Genomic DNA, 27,433 nt, shown 5'->3' on the forward strand with positions numbered 1-27,433 from the left:
GTAGCACATAGAACCCTACGAATTATGCCATTGCATTTGATATCGATAGTCTTTAAAACACCATGTTTATCCTGAAAAATAACTTCATCTCCGTCAACTCGAGAAAGGTTCATAATATCAGCGAGTTCATTGTGTTGTCGTGCACGAATGTATGAGGTGGTAATGTTTAATACATTAATATTAATACCGTAGCATTTAATACATTAATTACTTCACGACCACATATTGGCGAATCAGTTAAGTTGGAGTTTTTATTGTGTTTAGGTAATTTATTAATTCTTTTGGTGGAGCCAACTCGTATGAATCAAAATAAACAATTCCATGTGGATCAATTGCGTATGCCACCCAATGACTTCCTGAATCAGAACTATTATCGAGATTAATAATGCCTGTTTCAGCATTGTTTGGTTTGAAAGGTAACTTATCACACATAAAAAACACCTCTAAAATGTTTGATATTTAATCAAGTAAATCAAAATTTAACATTGGAAGAACTAATGAAGTGTACCTGGGAGTCTCAGACCTTTTTCCATACCGTGAAGGGGTTCTTGGTAATCTTAGGCCTTTCCCCCTTTTTTAAAATGCCTGTCATGTTGCTTTCTTTAATGCCACTCCAGTGGTAGTTCCAACAGCACCAAGTGCAGCTGCTTTTGCTACAGCTGGAGCTGCAGCGGCTATTAACACTGGTATAGCCGCAAGAAGTGAAAATATACCGCCTGTTTTAATTGAGTCTTTAATGGAGCTTGGAGAAAGATGAAGTTGAACTCCGGTTTTTGATTCTAAAGCCTTATTAAAATGTTTGAGTTGAGTCTTGGTTAATGATAATTTGTTTGGACCGCCACTAGAAATTTGATCTTTTTTAGCGTTATTTTTGTTCCGCATTTACTTGCAAGTTTTGATTGTAATTTTTTCACCTGACCGGATGTCAAGAGTGACATTAAAGGGACTATATGACATTATAAATATCATGAGCGATTTAGTTACATGTTTTCTACTGCAGCATCAATAACTCTCATTCGTCCACCAACACCTTCAAGTAACATTGATTTGTCGCTGAGTATAACAGCAATTGCTCTGCAATTAGGAACAGCTCCAATGTCTCTATTTACTTTAGCATGGAAGTGATTATCAACGACAGATTGTCTAGATAAATCAAGATGTTCCAGCGAAAAGTAATAAATCAGATACGGAATTGTAAAATCTAGTTGTGATATTTGCAAACCAGTATCTATATTATGATCACGTCCCAGAATGTCATTAACTGATCATTTGCACATGCTACACGATTTAATTCAAAATTTAATAATATATCTTCAGCTGTTTTGTCGACTTTTCCTTGGTGAAACCTCAGAAACTCCAAGTTTGTCAAATATCATTGGACTTTCTTCTAGCGAGTTTACTCGTTCAGTATTTTGAACAACAATGAAAATATGACTTGGCGTAGAAACATCTTGCTGAGATGCTAAATGCCACATGAATAAACCATTAACGGTACTCTGAACACTGTCTGTAGTTGTTCTTAACCATGATAATAATGATTTACCTCCCGAATCCATAAGAGAGTAATTTTTGTTCTTCGGCAATCATTGGAGTCATTACCGGCATCCACAACGAAAGTTTTGCTGGTAATACTTTACCAGCATTAACTTCAACGCCTTCTCACCAAACAGTAGATGATACTGACGATGAGTCAGTAGCCTTTCTTACAAGTACAACTGTATGCTTGGCCCCAAACATAACCTTTCTAACGTTTCTACAAAATCCAAAGATGTGAGACAGTGGAATCGCGAATGAAAATCTTCTATTACTTCTTAACATTGATCGATGTGTTGTAAAACCCAAGTTTAAGCGTGCATTAATGCTAGTCATTACAGGTTGTGAATCAACATCACCCATGTTGGCAGCATTTCTTGGTTGTCCTACAATATACTGTCTGTTGTCAGGAAAGTCAGAAGTGTCTTTAGTAAACATCAATGACGGGCCAGCATATCTTGTATAATCATCAGAATATCTTGCTAGATCTATTAATGTTGTAGCAACATCGATGTCTTTGTGACAATATTTTTCCATCAATCATGTATGTAGCACTGCCAAACAACGCCAAGATGCCGTTATTAACGAAACTAATTCTATCATTGGCATTATATTCTGTATAATCAGCTTTCAAAAGTTCCCCTTCTACTTCAATAAACGAGTCAGCAGGTAAGAAATACCTGCTTGTATCTTGAACTTGTAGTTCAATTCGACCACGCTGATCTGATTGTCGTGCGTCATAAGAATAATACTGATAATCGCGATGGATTTATCTTCGAGAATTGGTGCATCCAAATCGAAAGCTGGATTAGACATATGTTTGAACATTTTATTATAATTATTATAGTCTAACACGAAGACCACTTCCTGCTATTAAAATTACCATTATATTTTTTTCTTTTTCTGACGGGTATAACAATAAAAGCCAACTCTGCTAGTTTTTCATTTACAGCTTGATTTATTATTTTACAAATGTATGCAGGCATAACTTCAGTACTGGGTAATTTTACTGGTTGTGGTTTTCTTTGTACTAATCAAGCTAATCTTTCTTTGATCAATGAACCAATAGCACTAATACCTTTGTCACAAAAAGCCTCAATAGCCTTCATCCCTAATTGTTTTGTCATCGGTATTGCTTTTGGAGCCATCCTTTTGAATAAACCCACAGCATCACCCAGACCAACTCCGTAAATTGTTTTGTAAGTTGGCAATCGTGAATTTGCTACCCTAACCATTAAAGGCACACGTTGAGCAGTGTGTATAATCATTTTTACATTACATGCTGATTGTTTCAGTCGCTATGATAATCATCAGTGATTTCATTAAGAAAAGAATGATAAATGTTGCGATCCATAACACTGCCTGTAAATAATCTTCGACAAATATCAGATATTTCATTAATAAATTCTGGCGAATTATTTCCTGCCCTCTGATCAGAATTTCTAGTCAGTCAACCTCGGCAAGAATAGTGTCAGGACAAGTAATAAGACCACTTCCTTGAGTAGAAAGACCACTTCCGGTTGCTCCTTCCTCACTTATTGTTTCATCCGCTTTTTTCTTCCATAATCTTAAGGGTGATCTTTCTACTTTTGCTTTTTTAAGTTGCTGCTTCATTTCTTTTTCCTTCTATCTTGTTTTTTCTCTTTAATATACTCACCTACTTTATTCTCAAAGACCTCAAAATCATAAATATCTTCTTTAGATTGGATTCGCAGAGTATTAGTAGCGACACGATATACATCTTTTCTCCAATCAGAAGCTTTTACAGTATTAATATACTCGGGTTTTACATATGTATTTCTTACAAAATATCCAAACAGGGTAATATCAAGTATTTGTTTTGTGTCTTTGATAGAGGCAATACCTTCTGGCGTAAATTTATCCATAATTTTAGTTTTTACTCTTGGTAAAGGTTCAGGTTGAACTTCAGGTTTTGGTTGAGGAGGTTGCTGGGGTGGTGGTTGAGCTGCTTGAAGACGGCCAACAATATCAACAGGTGATGTTTCAAGAGCTTTTTGAGTCACCTCAGTTGCTGTAACAATTTTCTTTGTTGGTTCGACACTTGGTTTAAATAATTGTTCTAAACCTTCTGCAAATTCAACTCGAGAACCTTGACGTTCTTGTCTAACATAATCACGAACAGGAAGAAATTTCTTTATTGCTTCTAATCTTTCTCTAGCTAATCGAGCAATATAAGACTCCACAGCTGGTGTCATTATTGATATAATAATGATTTTATTATAGCAGAAGAGAGGGTGTGACCTCAATGAAACGTCCGGTGGATAAACAAAAACACATACAAATTTAGAAAAACACTAACGACAAAAGACAACGTAATAAAAAAATGAAGCCAATGAGAAACTCTCGGTAAGTTAGAGGCTTTGGTTTAGCGTTATTACCCTTATAATTTTCATTTTTTTCATATGAGGTTTTAGTTTTCAAGATGACGTTTCAGCAAAAGGTCTGTTCACCGTCTCTGTTGCTATATTACAACCGAAAAATGTACTCCAAAGTTGTATATCAGCAAAGACCATTGTGCTTAACACTAGTTCCAGTATTTTTAATCAATTTATGTCTCAACAATATCTTGATGAACAAGATTCCTGCCAAAATTCACTTTGGGAATGTATCAGTTATGACATATATTGAAGTAGATTCTTTTCATGAAACTATTGTAATTAACAAAATCATCAAAAGCGAACCAATCTGAACTGCTAATAACCTATGGTCTGAAATGTTATCCTTTTTCAAAGGTTAAAGTTTCCTAAAAATGTGCACCTTTGTCACACCTACCTGCTTGCTGCTTTTTTCCAATCCTCTGGCAGAAGGGCAAATAAATTTCTCCCTTAATTTTTGGTGATGTCAGTCAAATAGCTAACCAAATCGCATCTTGATGAATAGTTACACATATGTGGCACATCATATTTGGATAGGTTATGAAGAATCTAAATAAAATGCATGCAAAATGCTATATGTGATGGGGAAACTTATCAGATGATTAGTCTAGCTGCCCGTCAAAGAACAGGGGTCATAAAAAAAATGGGATGCGCGAGATTAAATTAAAGTTTTAATCTAAAAATTAAAAGGAAGAAAATGGAATGCCTCAAGTTTTGAACTCATGATTGCTTGTTTGGCAAGTGGGACACAAAAATAAAGATATGTGGGTATTTATATAAAAGACTAGCTTAACTGCCCATTAGAGTATAGAGTCACAATTTAAAAAAAAAACTATTTAAAAAATATAAATAAATTGGGATGCATTAATTTAAAAGAATATTTCAAGATAAAAATGAAAGAAAAAAACGTTAAAAAATTGGAGTGCTATGAGTACCTCTTGTTTGGCAAGTGGGACACAGAAAGAAATACAAAATGTTGATGTTTGTATGCAAGATTACAAAAGAAGGTATATCTGGTTTGATACTTGCATTTATTTCCGAGCTGCACATTTTATAAATGGGATAAATATCTGGTTAAAAGGGAGTATTTTCATTTAACACATTAACCCTTAGCGAGGAGTTAACTGGCAGGAAGTAGTAGCCTACTGCCGAGCTCTGTAGGACACACGGTACTAATTATACGGAAGAACTGTGAACCAGTCTAGAAATGGGTGAAGAAATAATAGAGTATTTACAGGTTTGGTGGTCCATAATTGGTTAATAATGAAAATTAAAATTTTAGGAAAAATATCTTTTGAGAGCTTATCCTATATGTAATATAACAAAAATATTGACAAATTTCTACTGATGCAATTTTAGCATTTTTACAGGCTTGACTCAGGAGTACTCAATACTGAAAGTAGCACCTGATTCATTTGGTGCAGAATCAATAACACGTGTTTCATGCACATGTATGTAAACAAATTGCCGCGGGTCATATGGTGTTCTCCACACATAAGCTTGCACCAAGGTTAGATGTGCACAAAAAATTATAGGTGTCATTATCAGCACCCATAAATTTTAAGTTATTGAATTTTGAATATGATAGTGTTTCCATATGTTTACCATTGGAGTGGAATTAGTACCGTGAGTCCTATATGCGACCTATACCATAATAGGAGTTTGTTGTTTCCATGGTTACCACGTGCATACACGGTATCAATTTGGTGGTTTTTACATATGACAATCATAATGGAGTCTTTTTATCATGGTTTGCATGTGATTTTGGAGAAAAATTCTATACAAAAGACAGATGGGGATGGTTTTATACACTGGAGAGTGGAAGCAGATAGCTCAGGCCATAGGGAAAAGAGCATAGTATGGCCTGATGGCAGAATTTCATATGATGGTACCCATAGATTGGCCTATATGGTTAAATACCATTTAACACATGCAACAATTCCCCAAAAAGGGGTGGGGGTGGGGGAGATTTTATATGTAAGCCACTTATTTCACAATCACTTATGTATCAGTACTGATCATTTAACTTTAGAGACACACTCAGCAGATCAAAGCAGAGAACATTGTAAAAATAAGGACTGTGCACAAAACTGCACATGCTGCATTGCCTCAGCCTGTAAATTGAATTATTGTATGTCAAGTCACATTGAATATCAATTATACCGGTCTTAGTTCTTATCCTAGAATTAAACTCCTTGACACCTATTCTATGTTCAGCATGTTTCTCATATTGGTACATTACATTTTTGGGCAAACAGTATTGGAACTTTTCTGCATTCCTTTTGTTGAGGGAGCAGGGAGGGATATTTTCACTTGAAATAATAGTTTTCAACCCTTCAGTCCCAATATAAGTCTGCAAAAGTCCTATCTGTATTGCATTCTTTACACAGGCAGTTTTTCTTCCCCAACCTCTCTTCATACAGTTGATACATTCTTGATGTATAACTGCATGGTGAACATACTGCTCTCTCCCACCAAACCAGATCTCTTTTTTCTTCATGTACCAAGTCCCATGATAGAAAACCTTCATACTCAGGGTGTTGCAACTTGTGGTCTCAGAACACATTATTCCAAATCTCAGCATTTGATTACTGCGTGCACTAAGCGATATGTGTTTTGTTCACCATATATGTTGTTGTGAATAAATGAAAACAAGCTTCATGTCAGAAATATGGTTTTATATTTGAAACAAAAGCTATGTATAAAACCTACATTGCTCTGTTCTTACCATCAAGTAATAGTAAGGAATCATTTAGCTGTAAATTAGAGCTTGCTATTTGGTTTGCCAAATCAAGGTGTATTACCTCCCTTTTGACTGTAATTGAGTGATTGCAATGTTTGCTTTGTTTCTCTTTTGTTCAATAATGTATGCATTTTTTCAGCTTTATATTAAAAAGTAAGTAATTTAACACTACTTATAGTGGAAAGTAGCCACAGTAATGATTTTGAGACTTTTTCTTAACTTTTTATGAGCTTTGGGTAAATGTAGGTATATATTTATGTATTAGACAACTTCAATATGCAATTCAATTCTATTACTTAAATTTAAGAAGTAGTGTATTTAGTGACAATTTTTATCAGTGTCTGCATATTGCATAGAGACATGAACTTGTCTTGGCATAGCAAAGTTTTTCACACATTTCTCCACCTCCAGCATACTTAATAGCTTGAGTCATAACAGTTTGTGCATACACTTTCTGTCTCCAACATCAATGTCAGCATTATAGGAACTTTCGATAGCTTTTTCAAATTGTCTCTTGATGTCCTTATGTAACATACCTCATGTTGATGTGTTATTTGGGTTGATACACATTCCCCCCCCCCCTTGTTGTGGGGAACATTACCAGGCTTGAAGAAGTTACTCTGTCTATTCTTTGCTTATTTACCCTTCCCCATAGTTTTATACTAAAAAGTAGCACTATGTTATTTAATTATTCAGTTTAATAAAGCTTATGGAACTCTGCCTTGGCTTTTATACCTTTTTATTAACATTTGGGGGTCATGAATCACATGTGATGATAGTTTAAATAAGTTTGGAATATCAGCATCTCTTGATGCTTCATGGGTGTGTGTATTTGTTTTAGTCACAAAAGGGCAATGGCCTCTTATCATTTTAACCTGTCATGTAGCACACTTATTTGTTTTGTTTGATTGATGTGAATAGGGATGCACTGTATCTTATTTATGTGAGAGTCAGCAAGAAAAGAAATGCAATTTTGAAATTTAAAACATTTAAAACTTGTCTTATAGCCAGTGAGAGATGAAAATACAATGCGTCATGTAATTTGATACCCTGTGATGTCATACTTGCTGATGTCAGCATGCTTGTGTTTCTTTTGTGTAGCATGCATGCCATAGAAAGATAACATGAAGATACAAAGGCAGAAAACAATTATTTTAATAACAAGAATAAGCCATTAATAAGTACAATACAACACAGCAACATGTAATGCGGATGCAATTTAACTATAGATATTGGTATCACATATAATGCTATTGCACTATTATCCATGCACAAGCATGGCCAATTCTTTCTTACAATTATGCTCTAATATCAAGGAGTAAAATACAACCTTTTCAAAAAAAATTAAATCTGGTTATAGGACACACGGTACTAATTATACGGAAGAACTGTGAACCAGTCTAGAAATGGGTGAAGAAATAATAGAGTATTTACAGGTTTGGTGGTCCATAATTGGTTAATAATGAAAATTAAAATTTTAGGAAAAATATCTTTTGAGAGCTTATCCTATATGTAATGTAACAAAAATATTGACAAATTTCTACTGATGCAATTTTAGCATTTTTACAGGCTTGACTCAGGAGTACTCAATACTGAAAGCAGCATCTGATTCATTTGGTGCAGAATCAATAACACGTGTTTCATGCACATGTATGTAAACAAATTGCCGCGGGTCATATGGTGTTCTCCACACATAAGCTTGCACCAAGGTTAGATGTGCACGAAAAGTTATAGGTGTCATTATCAGCACCCATAAATTTTAAGTTATTGAATTTTGAATATGATAGTGTTTCCATATGTTTACCATTGGAGTGGAATTAGTACCGTGAGTCCTGTAGCGTCATGGTCATGCAAGATACACTAAAGTGGGTGGTATTATAGAATGGTAGACAGATGTAGCTTTACAATGATACCAAATAATATGGAATATCTAGTTGCACTACAAAATACAGATAAAGAAACCTTATTGTTTGGACCCGATTTTTTTCTACCCAAATTTCGCCCGTGGTCGGAATCCGATTTTGTGTCCGGATTTTAGACTTTTTGGTCTCGGCTCTAAGGCAAACCGGTATGAACTGCAGACAGACAAATAAACCTTTGCAAAAAGTAGGATAAGATGGGCATTTGAAATAAAGAGTGGTCTCGATACAAAAATAATGGCTCCGTTTACCCCAAAAAATGTTAAAAAATTGTTTACCCTTCTGCTCATGCGCGATCCAAATATACAATGAAAAACGATGTCTCTAACACAACTAGTCAGTATGAGTATGTGAGTGTTGTTGTTGTGGGGTTTAACGCCATTTTTCAGCACATGGCGGCCAGTATTAACGGTGGAGGAAGAACCCGGACAAACCCCGGTAAGAACCACTGATCCACGAGAAGCTACTGGCAAGCTTTCTCACATACCACACATTTGCCAAATCCTAGACAAACCCACGCAGATAGAGGTGAGATGGCAGTGATCCGTAACGGAGAGAACTTTAGACCACTCGGCCACGCAGTATGTTAGTGAAAGATCACCTGGGATTTGGTGTTTTCGGATCTATTAATAGCTTTCAAAATTGTCATACTCGATTTTCAGGCAAAAATGACAAAACCCTCCAGGGGTTAATGTGTTAAAAATCAATCTAACCTTTGAGTAAAGAATGTAGTTTAAAAAAGGTACAGTGTCAACAATTCTGATTTATATTATAAATACATCTTGGGGGAAAAATCACGAAAGGAATGTTAAATAACATAACTAAATGGAACAGTAGTCTGACTCTACATCCCCGTTTGTTTGTAACCCCACCCCCCACCGATTTCAAAGATGAGAATATTTAATGTGATAAAAAGTGCACAGAACTAAGTCAATTGAATCATTGATTTATAATGTCTAACCTGACTGTGACCATTTATTTTTTTGGAGGGTGCTCTCCCTGGTTGATCTTCGCAGACCATTTAGGGAGGCCCTCCTGCCCTACTTGTGGTTGCATGTGCTATATTTTTTTCTTTATTTATAGTTTTCCATCTTTTATGATTTTCAAATATGCTTGTATACCTTTTTATATAGTATTGTAAACAATTTTTTTTTACATATTGTATTTTTTTTTTGTTGAACATAAGGCGAATATTCTATTCAATACATTCGTCTTCTTCCAGAAGGTAGGTTTGGTTCAGTTTTGCTTCTTCTCTCTTTTGTCTCTCAAATGCCCTCCTTCTGCATCTGTCACTGTTTATTTCCTCTTCTAGCGATGTTGTTGGATGGGGTTCTTTTGATGTTTCTTGGATTACTTCTACTGGTTTTCCTATTAGATGTTGTATGTACTAATTGGTGTTGTTGTTTCTCTTGTTGTTTTAAGCTCTTATTTTCTTGCTTTTCGTGCCGATTTGTCCGTTGTATCTCTTGTTTTTCTTGCTGTTGTTGGAGTTTATTTTGTCCATTTTGTTGTCTTTGTTGTTGCCGTTGTTGTTGTTGTATTTTCCCTTGCACCATTTATGCTTAATGGAATTTCCATACTAACACGGCACCATATTGCGCACACTATAGACTAGTTTATATCCATCAGACAACATAATGAAGTAGTTCATCCTGTTCAGTAACAGCTGAATAATTGCATAAATTACATAATGCTGAGAATTTGTAATTATATCCCTCTGCATATATGAACATAGAAATTAAACCTCTTGTTAAATCCACATGAAAAGCAAATTTGTAGTTATTATTCTCCTTTGCTTGATTCAACATTGCAAATATCGGAAGCAGACGGCTTATGTATGTACATCTGTAGTCGTGATACAACCCTCTGCTGAAAATGGAAATGGATTTGAGCATGTCCGTCTATTACTCTGAAAACTTTTGTTAAGCATGAAACCCGCATAAGATGACAGTGTTAGGGCCACTCTGCTCAGTCAGGTTAGAAACTATAAATCAATGAATGAATTGACTAAGTTCCTTGCACTTTTTATCACATTAAAGGTTTCCATTATTTAAATAGGTGGGGGGGGGTACAAACAAACGGGTTTGTATTATCAGACTATAAATAACAATAACTGAACTATTTTTAAACTTTTTATTTAGGTTGAAATGTGTAGAATTAAATATGAAAAATATAAAACAGACTAAATAGACAACCAACTTTTTCCTGTCTTGTATTTAATAGACCTCCACATAATCACTTGTTAAATCTGGAGATTACTGACCAACAGGTCTCGATGTCCTGAACCAATGACCATCAGACCTCTGACATTTATATGCCAAAAATCCATCAGGTTCTTTAATTATCATAAGTGAAATTCATCTACAAATCTTGGTCAAGGAACTTAATCTAAACAAACTGTTTACCCCACTCCAATGGAAATTAATACACAATGTTTTTAAATGTAAATGATGGAGCACCAATGTTACTGTAATAAAATTTGAGTCTGAGGGACAACATCATTAATATAATATGCTCCATGTTATGGTAGGTCAAGAAAAACAGTGTGGAGTAAAATGATATTCAAATATAAGGAGAAAACTTCAACAGTGAAATTAATCTAGGGTGTGGACAAAACTTCAACAGTGAAATTAATCTAGGGTGTGGACAGATATAGTGACTGAAGAATGTGCACAATTTATGCCACTGCGTCAAGTATCAGTGAAAACTGGGTCTACAATAATATTGTAGCAATTCCAACTGAAATTTCTTCAGAGAAATCGAAAAATACCCCACCACCCCCGTGCAAAATACTAGCACCTGAATCTGACCTGTAATATGTTACTACAGTTATGGCATGGTATTAACAAGTTAACATAAATGGGGGGGGGGGGGAATTCAACAAAACTAAACTGTTGTCATGTAACATCAAAAATAAAAAAATAACAGAAAATACGTGTAACACCAAACATTTCAATCTCAGGCTTCAATTTATGCTCTACCCACATTCAGATGTATCACACCTACAACAATATATCTTTGTTAACAAGTCACATAAAATAGAAAAATTGAGATATCTAAAATAAATATATTTTGAATTCATACAGAAAATTAATACAAATTTTTGCTTCAGAATTTAAAGGGGTGTCAAATTTGTGGTTTTGTAGCAATCACAAATCCATAAAAGTGTTACCCAATAAAAAAGGTGAATTCAAAGCAATTTAGATGTTCACAAAAATAGTATATGATCATACAGAAATCCATAAAAACAAAATATTCATGTCAAAGTATAGAATGGTGTGTGTGGACTGGACTTCAAACATTTGTCACCAAAATGCATGCAAAAGCATTAAAACCTTCAGTATATTAAACAATTTTTGTATAAACTAAGTACGTATTAAATACAAACTTTATGGATGATCATTATCTGCTCCATTTCCTTTTAATGAATATTGTATACAAATGGTGTATGAAAAATATAGCATGTATAGTATACATATATTTTATTTAGATCACATACAAATGCACATACCGTTTTCCGATGGAAGTTAAGATTAACATCAAGAAGCTAAGTATGGATGGAGCGAGTGAATGCATTACATCCCTATCCAGTGGCTTCGCTACAAATTCTGCTTCTGCAGCTTTAGTATTCACAATAATTTTGGAAGCTGTTAATTTGCTTCTCTTTTTGAACTCCCATTATCATTCATATTAATTAAATAAATAAAACAGATGCTTTCAATTTAAACATGAAAAATGATGAAAACAGAACACATTATTAATGTATAAAGTTTTTAAAATTGTAATATTTTAGAATATCAGATTTAAAAAAATGGAACAATTTTTAAATATTGCATAAATAATTAGTTCAAAAGAAGCAGCTGTGAGGATTATACATTTTTAAATTCCAAATTTTTTGTTTGTTTTTATTTTAAAAAATGTAAATAAAATGACAGAATTTCGGTTCTATTATGTGTTAGGCAATTTTCATATAGAGCAGTACCAAATTGCAATGTTTTTTGTTGTTGTTTATTATACATCATGTAGATATTACTGTCAATACAATTCTGTATTTTTATCAAGTAAATATGACAATAACATATTATGGAAATGAAAAGAAAATCTAACTATACATTGTATAGGTTAACACTGAGAAGTAGAAATACCCAAAACATTGAAGGCAAAATACTTTAAATCAGATTCAGCCAAACCAAACCAATTATTGAGAATGTGTTTTTGACCCACACTAATAACAACAGAAGTGACCAAATGCAATACACTTATTATTTAAGTACATATATGATCTCAGAATGAAACCTACTGGATAGATAGTAAACCACATTAGATAATTCCAAGATGTCTATTGTAACAAATATTCCATTTCCAAATTAACACTACCAACTGCCTTCAGTGAGAAATCTTGTTGTAGAGTATGTAAGACACTGAGATAAAAAAAGATGGATCAATAAAGTTATTTGTGTAAAATCTATGTTCATGCATTTAGATACCTGCTGATGGGGTTTGTCCAATAAATTTCTCTTTGCAGGTTATAAAATAAATAGCAATAGATGTTGCACATTTAGAATCGCACCACATATATGTTCTTTGATATTACTGTAACTGAAATAGGTAATCTCATTAATGAAAGAACAGTGCAAACATCTGGGTCTATTATATTTAGAGAACAAACCATAACTTCATTTAACAACCATAACTCATTTAGTATGGAGATATGTTGGAATAGTGAAATCTGATGTCAGAATCAACATGCCCTAATTATCAGTTACATTTTTCATAATATATTAAAATACGTACATTTCATATTCTGCTCCACTTACTGTCATGGTTATTGCACACAGGTTAGTTTCTTTTATTCAACTTTAGTTCATCACTGTGTTCCTTATGGACTATGTGTAAATAAATGAGAATAAAAATGGCCGCCATGGTATGAGACTCTTAACCAGCTCCAGAAATATTCGGAAATACAGCTGTACAGAAGAAAATATACTAGTTCTAAGTGCTACTAGCAACTAATTTAGGCAGTGCATAAAGTGTCAGGGTAACTTAGTAAGCTCAGTCTGTGGATATAAGTACAGATTTGCATGTTTGCATATTCAGACAAAAGAACAGTAAAACAAATATGGCCACTTCTTCACTGTCTCAGTGGATCTACTCATTTTTCAAATCAGATTCATCAGATTCATTTTCAGGATTTACCCAAAAGGATCTCTTAAAAGATGTAAAGAATACAGACACACTCAATACTAAAGAGAAATATTCACTTGAAATTGATCCAACCTACCAAGATTGTGTAACACCAAAATCCAACATGGCTGACTCCTCTTCAGTTTCAAGCTTTCTTAAAATCCAACATAATATGCAGAGTATAACAATCACAGCTGACTCCAACAATTAAGAAATTCTTGGATGAGAATCTAAACTTCCAGCAGGGACACTCACATAATGGACTGATTTATAAATCCATGGATACCGATTCTGCCACAGTAACTCTAACAGGATATGTAACACAGAATGGGTAAATTATTTTATCAACACTTGTCAGCAAATGGTAGACCAGACCAGATTGAAATCAATTACCTCTCAGCCAAGGGCTTCAACACCCATCCCTGAAGCCCACAGATCTCCAAATCCAGTCAACAGTATCAATGTGGAAGAAACTCCAGGACCCCAGTTTATGATAAGTGCAAAAAATTCCTTTGAGTTCCATGGAACCCATAACCAGACTTGCACCTCCATACAGTGCTTAGTAATGATAGGTAATCTGCAGACCCAAGTAGAAAGGTTAGAACAGGAACTCTCTGCACTTAAATGAAAGAGTCTACACAGCATTCAAATGAATAAACCAAGGTGCAAAGAAGTGCCAGGAAACCCAGACAACACAATACACAAACATTTCAAAGGACCAAAACACAAGAACATGTCAGGGCACTCAGACCATACCAAAACCAGCTATTAGAAAAAAATTATACACACAGATGCAACCACACACCAAATAAACAATATGAGTCTCTTCTACAGGTATTAGATGGTCAGAGACAAAAATTAATTAATGCTGTAAACACTGACCATCATGTGTCTCACTCAACATCAAAACCAGGTACAGAAGAAACTGCTCTGAAGACAACCTCCAATTACCCACAGCAAGAAGCTAAATTAAATACAAATACTAAATAGAGCAGTCACCAAACTCTCAGTCTAGTCATGGAAATCAAGAAGTCCAAGCAATGCATCTGAATCCCCCACTTGTCAAAATCAACAACATAGTTAAAGACAGATCTCTTCTCATAGGATCATCAATAATCAAAGGAGTAAGAACAAGAGGGTTATATAAAACTGACGTAAAAACTCATAGAGGTGCAACTATTAATACTATTACAGAAAAAATATTGGAAATGAATATGTCACTATATTATACTCTAATTCTTCTCATTGGTGGCAATAATTACAGTAATGGCCAATCTTTAAAGAGCATTGAGGATGAGTATGAAAGCTTGTTGTATACCATCAGTGTAAAATAATCATCTCAGGTCTACCACCAAGAAGGGATGTACTTGTGTCTCAACTAAATGACACCCTAAGTATGTTGTGTGAAAATTTCCAAATACTCTTTGTTCTGCAATAAAGGACCTTCTTCAAAGACAATCAAGTGAACCAACTGAGTGAACCAACAATTATATCAGTGAGACCAAATCCACTCATCCAACAGAGGTACTGTCATGCTCCGTAGGAATATAGACTAGTACATAAGACTTATAAAAGGCGTTAGGCATGAGTCGGAAAACTGCTTGTATTGTGGAGAGCACAGTCATGTAACACTGATGTATGCATGGAAAACAGATTCGTTGCCATCTTTGTAACGAAATGGGATATAAGCATTGTGCACATACCAACAGGTAGAAGGCTATGATGTACAGGCCTATGCAACACATATCCAGCAACAAAATGAACTAGAATATGTGTACACTTTTCAATGTAATAATTATTATACTATAAACAGGTTTCAGGCACTATCTGATTTGTGTACAACTTGTTAACTTGTAAACAACTATGTGATACTGTTCAAGTTACTCCCCCCTCTGAGGCTCCTCAAGTGTCTAATATATAAATGTCTTCTTGCAGGTATGTATATCAGACTCATATTGAACATTCTCATCTATCCACTACATGTGGTCATGGTACAACAGATGGATCTTGTATGTTATCTTCTTCATGTGTTTACGTAAATAATCAAGGTAATGTAAAGAAATCTGTCAAGTCTAAAAACAATACATGGCATACTACCTTGTCTGAGAATCAATCCTCTGATCAAAATTGTCACTCCTCAAAAGAGGTCTGCAAGTAATCAACCTAAACATTCAACACATCCTGCCTAAACTGAATGAGATAAAGTTAATATTACAGCAAACTAGATCAGTCAGTATTCTAGGTCTATGTGAAACATTTCTTTCGGATGATGCTGATGATTTGGCTCTCCAAATACAGGGCCTCAACTTTGAAAGAAAAGATAGAGAATCCATGTGGGATGGGGGTATTCTTCTCTATGTAGACAGTTCCATTAGTTATAACAGACGTGATGACCTAGAGACTATTGGGGTAGAGAGTATCTGGATCGAAGTAACCCACGCCCAATCAAAGCCAATACTCTTATGTTCAGTTTACCTGTATTGTCAAAACTATTTGAAAAGCATGTAGCCATTCAGGTCTATAAATTTTTTGAAACATACTCTATTTCATAAAGCGCAATCAGGATTTAGAAAGTACCACTTGTGCCAAACAGAACTTACCAAATTAATTGATCTTTGGCTGAAGGAAATGGATAATGGACACATGACTGGGATTGTTTTCCTTGACTTCAAGAAAGCCTTTGATCTTGTTGATCATGAAATTCTGCTGCAAAAGTTGAACTGTTAGAGGTTCGACAATCCTTCTTTAAACTGGTTTAGAACATACCTAAACCAAAGGTCTCAACAAGTTAGCAATGGCAATATTAGCTCTCAAACTCGCACAATTCATTCAGGGGTCCCTCAAGGCTCAGTTTTGGGCCCTTTCCTCTTCCTTATTTATATCAATGACCTACCATTAAATAATGAATCCACAAATACAGATCTGTTTGCAGATGATGCAACCTTGTATACATCTAGTTCTGATACTGAAGTTATCCAAACAAGATTAAACTCAGACCTTATTAGAGTCCAAAACTGGGCACAACAAAATAAGATGGTAATTAATGAAGGTAAAACAAAATGTATGTTTTTAGGGACATCACAAAAGCTACACAAATCAGGGAAGCCAAAACTATCTCTTGCAATAAATAATCATCCAGTAGAAAATGTCAAACATGAAAGGCATGTAGCTGTGTCCATAGATAATAATTTATTATGGAATGACCATATTGATAAGCTTTGTAAAAGACTGTCATCAAAATTGCCCTTCTCAGCAGAATCAAGAAATATTTACCTACGGAAACTCGCAATCTATACTACAAGTCATATATCCTTCCAACAATAGATTATTGTTCTAATGTATGGGGAAACTGCTAAATCTGAGCTTGACAGGATTTATAAACTTCAGAAACGAGCAGTACATGTAATTTTTGATGCATCTGTTGATCCTCCCTCAAAAGCATTATTTACAGAACTCAAATGGTTCACAATATATGACAGGATAGATTTTCACAAGGCAGTTCTTTTATATAAATGTCTACATGGAACTACACCAGATTATCTTCAGGACTTATTCAGGCCTTTTTCAACACAATACCAGTCGAGATCAATATCACATGGAAACCTAGCACCAAAACCAAGAACAGAGCAATTTAAAAAGAGTTTCCAATACTATGGTATAGTTCTGTGGAATAAGCTTCCACTACATGTAAAATCTGCTGAAAATATTAAGAGTATTTAAGAAGAGATATCATGAGCATGTATGTGTTTCTAATAGATAATGGATTTTCGTATTTTAATGCTAAACATGTTAAAATAAACAGTAATTATTGCTATCTTCATATAATATGCATTGTTATACTCTCCTTAAGAGGGCCTCAAGGGAGAATAGTCCTTGACTAATGAGTCACCCTCTATAAATAAACTTTTAAAGCATTATTATTATTTATACACTTACAAGACAACATTGGTAACGGATATATATCCTTCTACAGTTACATTTTTCTTTTTACTTCTGTTCCCATCATATTCGTCTTTATGCGATTAAAAACTTTCTCACATGTGCTACCATTTAAAAGACTTCTCCGTCATATACCAAACAAGCACTATCACTTCATATAATAAATAATGTTAACACAAATCCATCAAAATAAACCATACAAAAGAATATTATAAGAAACAACTAAATTCCCTCCTTTTTGGAGTTTTCTCTTTTTGTGGGTTTAATGCCGTTTTTCAGCATACGATATGCTGCTATACATGGCAGCAAATATATCAGTGGAAGGAAGAAACTGTGATAACACAGGAAGAATTACAAACTTAAGGAAAGCTACTGACAAGCTTTCTCACATACCCACATTGGCCAAGCCAAGACTCGAACCCATGCAGAGATTAGACATCAGTGATCTATAAAAGCAAGCACCTTACGTGACATGGCAACCCGAGACCTATCATGCTTTTACACAAATTTCATGCATATTTACCTCCTTTACAGTTTTGTTAGATGCCAGAACATTTGCATGCTCTTTTGGAGCATTTATATAGTACCAATCTTATTCTTGTACTTTTTTGTATTTGGATATGAAACTGCTAACCTCTGTCTCCCCCTGTGGACCCTTGGCAAGGCATGTACTATTATAGTTAGAGACAGAACAGTGGTCTATAAAGAGCTTGACAAAAATACTTCTGCTGTGATTTATAGTGACAAAATTTTGTATATCCATTTATATTTGTGGAAAACATATCTTGAGATATACAATAAAAAATGTTTTGGCTCTAATGAAAATCATAAGCCCTAACACCAGAGAATAACAAATGGTTGGACCTTTGGTGATAAAAAAATGCTTGATGAAAATCACTTGAAATATTATCTTATTATTTAATATAAAAAACCCAGAAGTGGACACATGGACAGATAACATGCCAACTCCTGTTCACCTGAAAATGTCAAAGTGTGATAACCTCCCTTCCATTAATATATGGAAACAACTATTTACAAGGCCACAGTGTGCCTACAACAGAAAGCACTATTAGCATGGTGACCAATCAATTCATTATAGCAGAGTCCAAAATATTCCGAATGATGCAAACTTGCAAAATGTAACATCAATACCATCACAAGTTTGGCAGCCAATTTACTGAACAGGAAAATACCATAAAAAGGAAACTGCTTTTTTGTATGGCATCAGTGTATTAAATTTTACAAATATGATTTGAATGGCTGCCATAAAGGCCCTATCTACTGTCGTTAACAATATTCACACTGCGGTGGTGTCTGTCTCTCAGTTTGATGGTCAAATTTACTTTAACAGTCCAGAATTTTTTTCTCAATAGATATAACATAAGCAAAGAAACATCACCTTCCAATTTATTAATTGCAGCTGAGAGGAAATATGTTGAATGGTCATGGACAAGATCAGGATTGAAGTCCACTTTATGCTTTTTTTCTGCATATGCCAAGAAAGAATCGTTTCTTTGTAAATGTGCATTTTAAGTTTATTCTTTATTCTCTTGAATTAAGAATTATCTTACTCAAATGCAATGTGCTAAAGTACATTTTAAGTGTATGCTTTGTTATGTTGGATTAAGATATCATTTTGTCCCTCAGCTTTACCGAGGGAATGGGCATTTTAAGTGTATGCTTTGTTATGTTGGATTAGGTTATCATTTTGTTCCTCAGCTTTACCAAGGGAATGGGCATTTTAAGTGTATGCTTTGTTATGTTGGATTAAGATATCATTTTGTTCCTCAGCTTTACCGATGGAATGGGCATTTTAAGTGTATGCTTTGTTATGTTGGATTAGGTTATCATTTTGTTCCTCAGCTTTACCAAGGGAATGGGCATTTTAAGTGTATGCTTTGTTATGTTGGATTAAGATATCATTTTTTTCCTCAGCTTTACCAAGGGAATGGGCATTTTAAGTGTATGCTTTGTTATGTTGGATTAAGATATCATTTTGTTCCTCAGCTTTACCGAGGGAATGGGCATTTTAAGTGTATGCTTTGTTATGTTGGATTAAGATATCATTTTGTTCCTAAGCTTTACCGAGGGAATGGGCATTTTAAGTGTATGCTTTGTTATGTTGGATTAAGATATCATTTTGTTCCTCAGCTTTACCGAGGGAATGGGCATTTTAAGTGTATGCTTTGTTATGTTGGATTAAGATATCATTTTGTTCCTCAGCTTTACCGAGGGAATGGGCATTTTAAGTGTATGCTTTGTTATGTTGGATTAAGATATCATTTTATTCCTCAGCTTTACCGAGGGAATGGGCATTTTAAGTGTATGCTTTGTTATGTTGGATTAAGATATCATTTTGATCCTCAGCTTTACCGAGGGAATGGGCATTTTAAGTGCATGCTTTGTTATGTTGGATTAAGATATCATTTTGTTCCTCAGCTTTACCGAGGGAATGGGCATTTTAAGTGCATGCTTTGTTATGTTGGATTAAGATATCATTTTGTTCCTCAGCTTTACCGAGGGAAAGGGCATTTTAAGTGTATGCTTTGTTATGTTGGATTAAGATATCATTTTGTTCCTCAGCTTTACCGAGGGAATGGGCATTTTAAGTATGCTTTGTTATGTTGGATTAAGATATCATTTTGTTCCTCAGCTTTACCGAGGGAATGGGCATTTTAAGTGTATGCTTTGTTATGTTGGATTAAGATATCATTTTGTTCCTCAGCTTTACTGAGGGAATGGGCATTTTAAGTGTATGCTTTGTTATGTTGGATTAAGATATCATTTTGTTCCTCAGCTTTACCAAGGGAATGGGCATTTTAAGTGTATGCTTTGTTATGTTGGATTAAGATATTTTGTTCCTCAGCTTTACCAAGGGAATGGGCGTTTTAAGTGTATGCTTTGTTATCTTGGATTATGACAGAATCATGATTCTCTGTTTTACTGTGCTTTGGAACAACTTAAGTGTTTGCTTTGTTATCTTGAATTAAAACAAAATTATGTCACTAAGAGTTACTGAAGGAATGTGCATTTTAAGTGTGTGCTTTGTTATATTGGATTAAGACAGAAATATGTTACTCAGCTTTAATGAGGAAATGTACATTTTAAGTGTGTGCTTTGTTATATTGGATTAAGACAGAAATATGTTACTCAGCTTTAATGAGGAAATGTACATTTTAAGTGTGTGCTTTCTTATCTTGGATTAAGACAGAATTATGTCACTCAGCTTTACAGAGGGAATGTGCATTTTAAGTGTGTGCTTTGTTATCTTGGATTAAGACAGAAATATGTTACTCTGATTTACCAAGGGAATGAGCATTTGAAATCTATGCTTTGTTTGTTAACCTGGATTAAGACAGAATTATGTTCCTCAGATGTACTGTGCTAATGAATAACTTAAGTGTATGCTTTGTTATCTTGGATTAAAACAGAATTCTATCACTCAGATTTACCGAGGGATGGTGCATTGTAAGTGGTTCTTTTTAAAATTGAGGATTAAGACAGAATTATGTCACTAAGATTTAACGTGGGGACGTGTTATTTTAAGTGTGTGCTTTGTTATCTTGGATTATGACAGAATTATGTTTCTCAGATTTACCATGCTAATGAACAACTTAAGTGTATGCTTTGTTATCTTGGATTAAGACAGAATTATGTTCCTCAGCTTTAACGAGGAAATGTACATTTTAAGTGTGTTATTTGTTATCTTGGATTAAGACAGAATTGTCACTCAGATTTACCAAGGGAATGTGCATTTTAAGTGCATGCTTTGTTATCTTGGAATAAGACAGAAATATATTACTCATATTTACCTATGGAATGTGCATTTTAGGTGCTTTTTTTTTAAATCGAGGAATAAGACATAATTATGTCACTAAGATTTAAGGAGGGAATGTGCATTTTAAGTGTATCCTTTGTTATCTTGGATTAAGACAGAATTATGTTACTCAGATATAATGAGGGAATGCGTTATTTTATTCAGTTTTACTGTGTGAACGTACATTTCAACTTTATTCTTGAATTAAGAAAAAACTGTTAGCAGTGTCAAACAAATCACCTGCTGGAGCATGTGGACTACTTACACTTTGATTCTCTGACTAATATGAATTTCTACTGCATGTCAGCGGACTGCTGCCAAATTCCTTTCAAGACAGCCCAGTCAAAATATATAAATAAACATTTTCACAGATAATCTGAGATGAGATTATAAAGAGTTGTGCCAATAATTATTGGCTTCCCAATGTTTACTTGAGAAACTAAAGTTCAACTGTTCAATTACAAAAGTGTACTGTTACTGAGTGGATAAGGTAACTCAACAGAAAGATGAAAGTACCAGGAAGAGAAATAGCCTTGTGAGTTGATAATTAATAATGCAGCACATCAATATATGGAAGATCTCCATGTCCAGACAATTTTTCTCCCACCTAATACCATGTCACTCATACAACCCATTGATCAAGGAATCATCCAGAACCTAAAACTGAACTATTGAAAGCTGTCAGCGATTGATTAACAAGAAGAATTTAAGGAAGATTTGCTTGCAGCTCTGTACATTTGAGGAAAGCTTGGGGATCAGTGAAACCTGAGAACATACAAAACTGCTTTATGCATGCCTTCCTTTCCTGAAAACAAGGAATTTTTAGACTTTCAGCATCCGATATCCTGTGTGTCTTGATGAAGAAAGTTCATATGAAGCTACTGGAATTCATAAAGATGAGTTCGCTAAGATGGCTGTGTGTGTGTGTGTGTGTGATTTGGATTTTTAATGTAGCTTTTACAATTTTTCAGTCATATCGCTATGAAGAATAAAGAAAAGTGGCTATAAATAATTTTGCAACTAAATACTTAGGTGGCACTCAAATGTCTGAGAACACTGTCCATACAGACTTTGAATTGTGCATTTAGTTTTAAAATATTGAATTAAAACACAAATGTTAATGGTCATTGGTATGGAAACTCCGAATACAAAGTTAACATGATTGAAAACTGCTGTATACCCACACAAAATGGAGTACATACCCATAAGTGTGTTTATAATTAAGACAGAAGTCGCTGTACTTCTGCATAACAATAAGATTGAAATCCTGTCATTTAAATCTACAGAAGAGATAAATTGTTTATAAGCAAGACATAAGTCGCTGTATGGCTGTACAACAATAAGATTGTAATCCTGTCTTTGGAATCTATAGAGGACATAAATCGTGTCAAAATAAAAGCTGTAACAACATAATTTGATGAATGTCATGCATTGGGTCAAGTGGAATCAATTGACAAACTCTATGTCAGCAGAAGGAAATTAGACTCGAGTATGTACTGGTTTGCTGTGTCATTCATAGCTGGATATAAAGACAATTCAACAGATGCATAAGACGACTGGAATAAGGACAGTCACTTGACAATTAATCCCCCCCCAACATAGTTTTGTGTAACATATTCATAATCTAAAAACATCTATTTTCTTTTGTTTTAAAGAAGCTTGAACATTAACTTCAAACTGTGTGTGTGTGTTTTAGATTTTTAACACAGCTTTAACACATTAACCCCTGGTGACAAGTTTAAGAGGCAGGAGCTAGTAACCTACTGCCAGGGCTCTGTAGCATCAAGGTCATGTATGATACACCAAAGTGGGTGGTATTATAGAAAGGTAGACAGATGTAGCTCTACAATGATACCAAATAATCTGGAATTTCTAGTTGCACAACAAAATACAGAGGGAAAAACCTCATTTTTTGGACCTGATTTTTGACTTTTTGGTCACAGATCTAACCGGTATGAACTGCAAACAGACAGATGAACCTTTGCAAAAAGTAGGATAAGATGGGCATTTGGAATAAAGAGTGGTCTCGATATGAAAATAATGGGTCCGTTAAGAGAAAAAAATGACAAAAAAACCCCAAAAAATCCCTTTTACCCTTCTGTTCATGCACGAGCTAAATAGCTATGAAAAATGATGTTTCTAAAACAACAAGGCAGTATGTTATTGGAAGATCACCTGGAAGTTGGTGTTTTAGGATATATTCAGAAATAACTTTCAAAATGTGTTTCCTACTCGAATTTCTGACGAAAACGACAAAAACCTCCAGGGGTTAATGTGTTAACAATTTTCCAGTCATATCGCTAAGATGTCTATAGTGTGGCAGCTTATAGTGATGTCTAGCACTGGAGCATCATGCCACAGACATATAACGTGATGTCCCACCCTGTCACATTATCCTGACACCAGGCTGACCAGTCCTAACACTAACATCTTAATGCAGAGTGCCTAGCAAGGCACCTGTTGGTATCATTTTTTTAAAGTCTTTGATATGACTCGGCTGGGGTTCGAATCTATGGCATCCCACATCTCAGGTGGACGCTCTAACCACTATTCCACTGAAATGGTCAACTTCTAGATGTCAAGTTACAAGGTGATGCTGATAAATAATAAATGTTGCATTACAAACTGAACTAGTCTGGCTTCTATTTGACTTTAGAAGGATCAGTGAAGATTAACCTAGTCTGAGGTCCGCCACAAATACACTGTCATCATGGCGATGAAAGCCATTTCCAAAGCTTTGTACACGTGTGTGATTAAGAAGTAATGTTATGGTACTGAGAAAATAAAATTTCTTCTTTCAATCACAGTGACTATGATCTTGTACTTTTCTTTTAACCTCCAAATCCATAAGATTCTTCCTTACCCCAAAACAACAGCTGTCCACAGGGAATGGTGCAGGTATATGATGTTAACTAATTTCTTTTATTCAAAGCAACATTGACCATTTGACTTTAAATTCTATAAACTTCTTCCTTATCCCAAGCACAAGCTATGCACCAAGTTTAGTCCAGGTGTGATGTAACACTAATGTCATTGTGCAGAAGTCATTATTCTTCTTCCAGCCAAGCAACCATGACACTGATTTTCATAATCAATAGACTTTTTACCTACTGCAATGGCAATTAATCCACGATGTTTCATAACAGTGAATCATGAGGAACTGGAGTTAATCAAATGTGATTAAATTCTGATCAACACATTTTCCCACTCAGCAGATGGTTGAGGCAGGACTGGAAAGTCCATGAATTTGCCATCCTGCAAATGTGTGTTTACAGAGGACTTCTGTATAAGCCATTTTCTGCATGCCAGGTTAAACAAATTATCCAAATACGCATGATTAAGCATTTCCGAGACCTCTGCAGTATTGTTATCGAACCTGTGGAGCCTTCATCATCCAAAGATGAGGTAACAGTTGCTCGTAAGATGAAATGTAATTTGTGCAGCAATGGTTGAAAACAATAAATGCCTTGTCATACATGCTCAGATTATGTCTAATGACATAAAACCTTCAACAAGATTTTTAACAAATATATACTGATCAGATGCTTCTGGCAAGGGAATTGCCTTATTGGCTTTGGTCTCATTATATAATATTTTCATTGTGTATTTAAACAATGTAATTATATTTAAAAACTAATGAAAACTGATCATCGGCTAGAATAAGACTCATAGGTTTGGATTTTGACTCAAATATTTTTTTGCCTTGATGAGTCAAATGACTTACATGAAGCTGTTTGTGGATAAAACACTGGGCTATAAATAACGTTGCAACTAAATACCTATTTGGCACTCAAATGTCTGACAATACTGCCCATAAAGACTTTGAATTGTGCATTGAGCTTAAAAATATTGAACCGAAACACAAAAGTTGAGTCTTACGATACAACAAAATTTAACTTATTACCACATCATTTTCTCCCTGATCAATTCAGTTATGAGGACTTCAATGTTCATCATTGCTCTGTTTGGCTTCTACTGCATGTCTTCTGAGAAATAAAATGACCCCTGACCTTTTGTCCATTATTAAGAACAGGAATGGATGATTGGCATCCAATGAATATATCACTGGTATTGACTGTCATCATGACACCAGCTGTGACTGCTGCTGCCTCTGTGCCCTCCTCATTCACCTCAACAAAGGCTTTGTGAAAGACTTTTGACAAGTATAAATCTTATTGTTTTCTCATTCCACTAAAGTCTGCTTTACTCTTGTCAAAAACATCAGACATACCAAGCTTGCTCAGGGCTTTGCTCAACTCAAAACTTGCTTCAATCTTGAATTTTAGCAGAGACACTTCCACTAACCTGGGTGTCAAGTGATTCTGTAATTGTTCCAGTGTTGTCACTGACAAGCTTTGTTTCAAGGGCAGGTAACCCATCCTTTTATTTGGAAGCAGCATGAGCATGTATAGATCTTCTCCCTTGTATGAAAGCTGCGAGACCTTACAATCTAAACCTTCATCCTCTCAATACCTCATTCCCTTCATCTATAATTTCATCACAAACTTTGACTGGATCTTCACCAATTTTGTTGTTGTTGTTGGGTTTAAAAACTTTTTTCAGCACACAATAGGCTATACATGGCGGCCTCACTAACTTTGTAAAATGGGTTTACTACAGTATCTTTTGGTTGAAATTTCTTTGCCCAGTCTCCTTTGAAATAAATTTCATTGATAAGAACAAGCACTTTGAGAGGATTTAATGAACCTGGTGGTATAAGGTTTTTTATTTTTCCTTTTGTTTCCATCTATACCCAGGAATTCACGTCAGTTTCAACAATGTATGTTTGCTGACATAGCTGGCTAGCACATCTGCCTGTACTGTTTGAAACCTGTCATAACATAACTGTCTAGTATTTCCTTCTCTCTACTTGGGTACAACCTATTAGCTGTAGTCGGGGAGAGGTTGGCATTTTCAGCACCAATCAAGTTAATATATTCTTCAAATTTTTGGTGAATTGTGTCAGATGTTTTGAATCTTCAGAGTGCTGGACATCTGTGTTGCAGTTTTCCCCCATGAACCCAGATATATCATAGACATAACAGTGGAGATACTGAAAGGTGACAAAAAATTGTTACCATATGGAAAACTTGAGCTGGTTACCTGGTAAAGATCAAATGTGAATTCATTGATACTGACAGATAGCTCAGATATAGATGACATTTTGGATTGGACTAAATCTTGCATCCAACAAATCAGCAGGAAAATGAGACTGATGAAAGAAAATTCTCCAATCCCAAAAGAAAGGAAAGAACTTTTCATGACCAATCACCTCCTCTGACTTCTGTTGTCATACCTGGAGCAGTCAGGCAGCTGTCCTTGTTTTCATCATTCCTGTAAATGGATTGAAAAAAATGTCAGCCCTTTTTGAAACATATTTATTGTGAACAGACCAGCTAAGATTTTTATCTACAAATACACCAATAGGTTTAAGCGTTTCCCCATGGGTACAAGATTGATAGTCAAATTGGCGTCAACCTTGGGGTCTACTTTTTGTGGGTAACGCTGCCAAACAAAACTTGAAATTTGTCTCTTTCGAGCTTGCTTTTTTTTTGCTTCATTTTAATCAGTAACACAAAAATCTAGCAAAAGCTTGACTCCTGCCCCCATACACCTGCATACTTTTTTACACCCCCACCTGCATACGCACCACCCTAATTCTATAGAACAGCCTATATTTAATCCATGTACAAATGATCAAGGATTAATAATATTAATGTGTTTAATAAAATAGATATTCCATTGATGTTGAATGTCTAGCTCCATAACTTTAAAAAGTTAGTCTAGTATCCACAATTTCAAATGCCAACTGAACCCAGTTGAAGAGGTTACATTTTTGACAAATTATTATCAAGCCCCCCCCCCTTCTATGCATATGTACATTATCAAGTAGACACCCACC

The 27,433-nt window shown here is 34.9% G+C and overlaps 1 pseudogene; it reads right to left on the bottom strand.

Moving 5' to 3' along the window:
• Positions 1 to 7,809: 7,809 nt before the first annotated feature.
• Positions 7,810 to 26,496, bottom strand: LOC149782582 (leukocyte elastase inhibitor pseudogene; annotated as a pseudogene).
• Positions 26,497 to 27,433: the final 937 nt, after the last annotated feature.

Source organism: Sinohyriopsis cumingii, chromosome 15, assembly GCF_028554795.1.
Source record: "Sinohyriopsis cumingii isolate HCF-2022 chromosome 15, ASM2855479v2, whole genome shotgun sequence".
NCBI lineage: Eukaryota > Metazoa > Mollusca > Bivalvia > Unionida > Unionidae > Sinohyriopsis > Sinohyriopsis cumingii.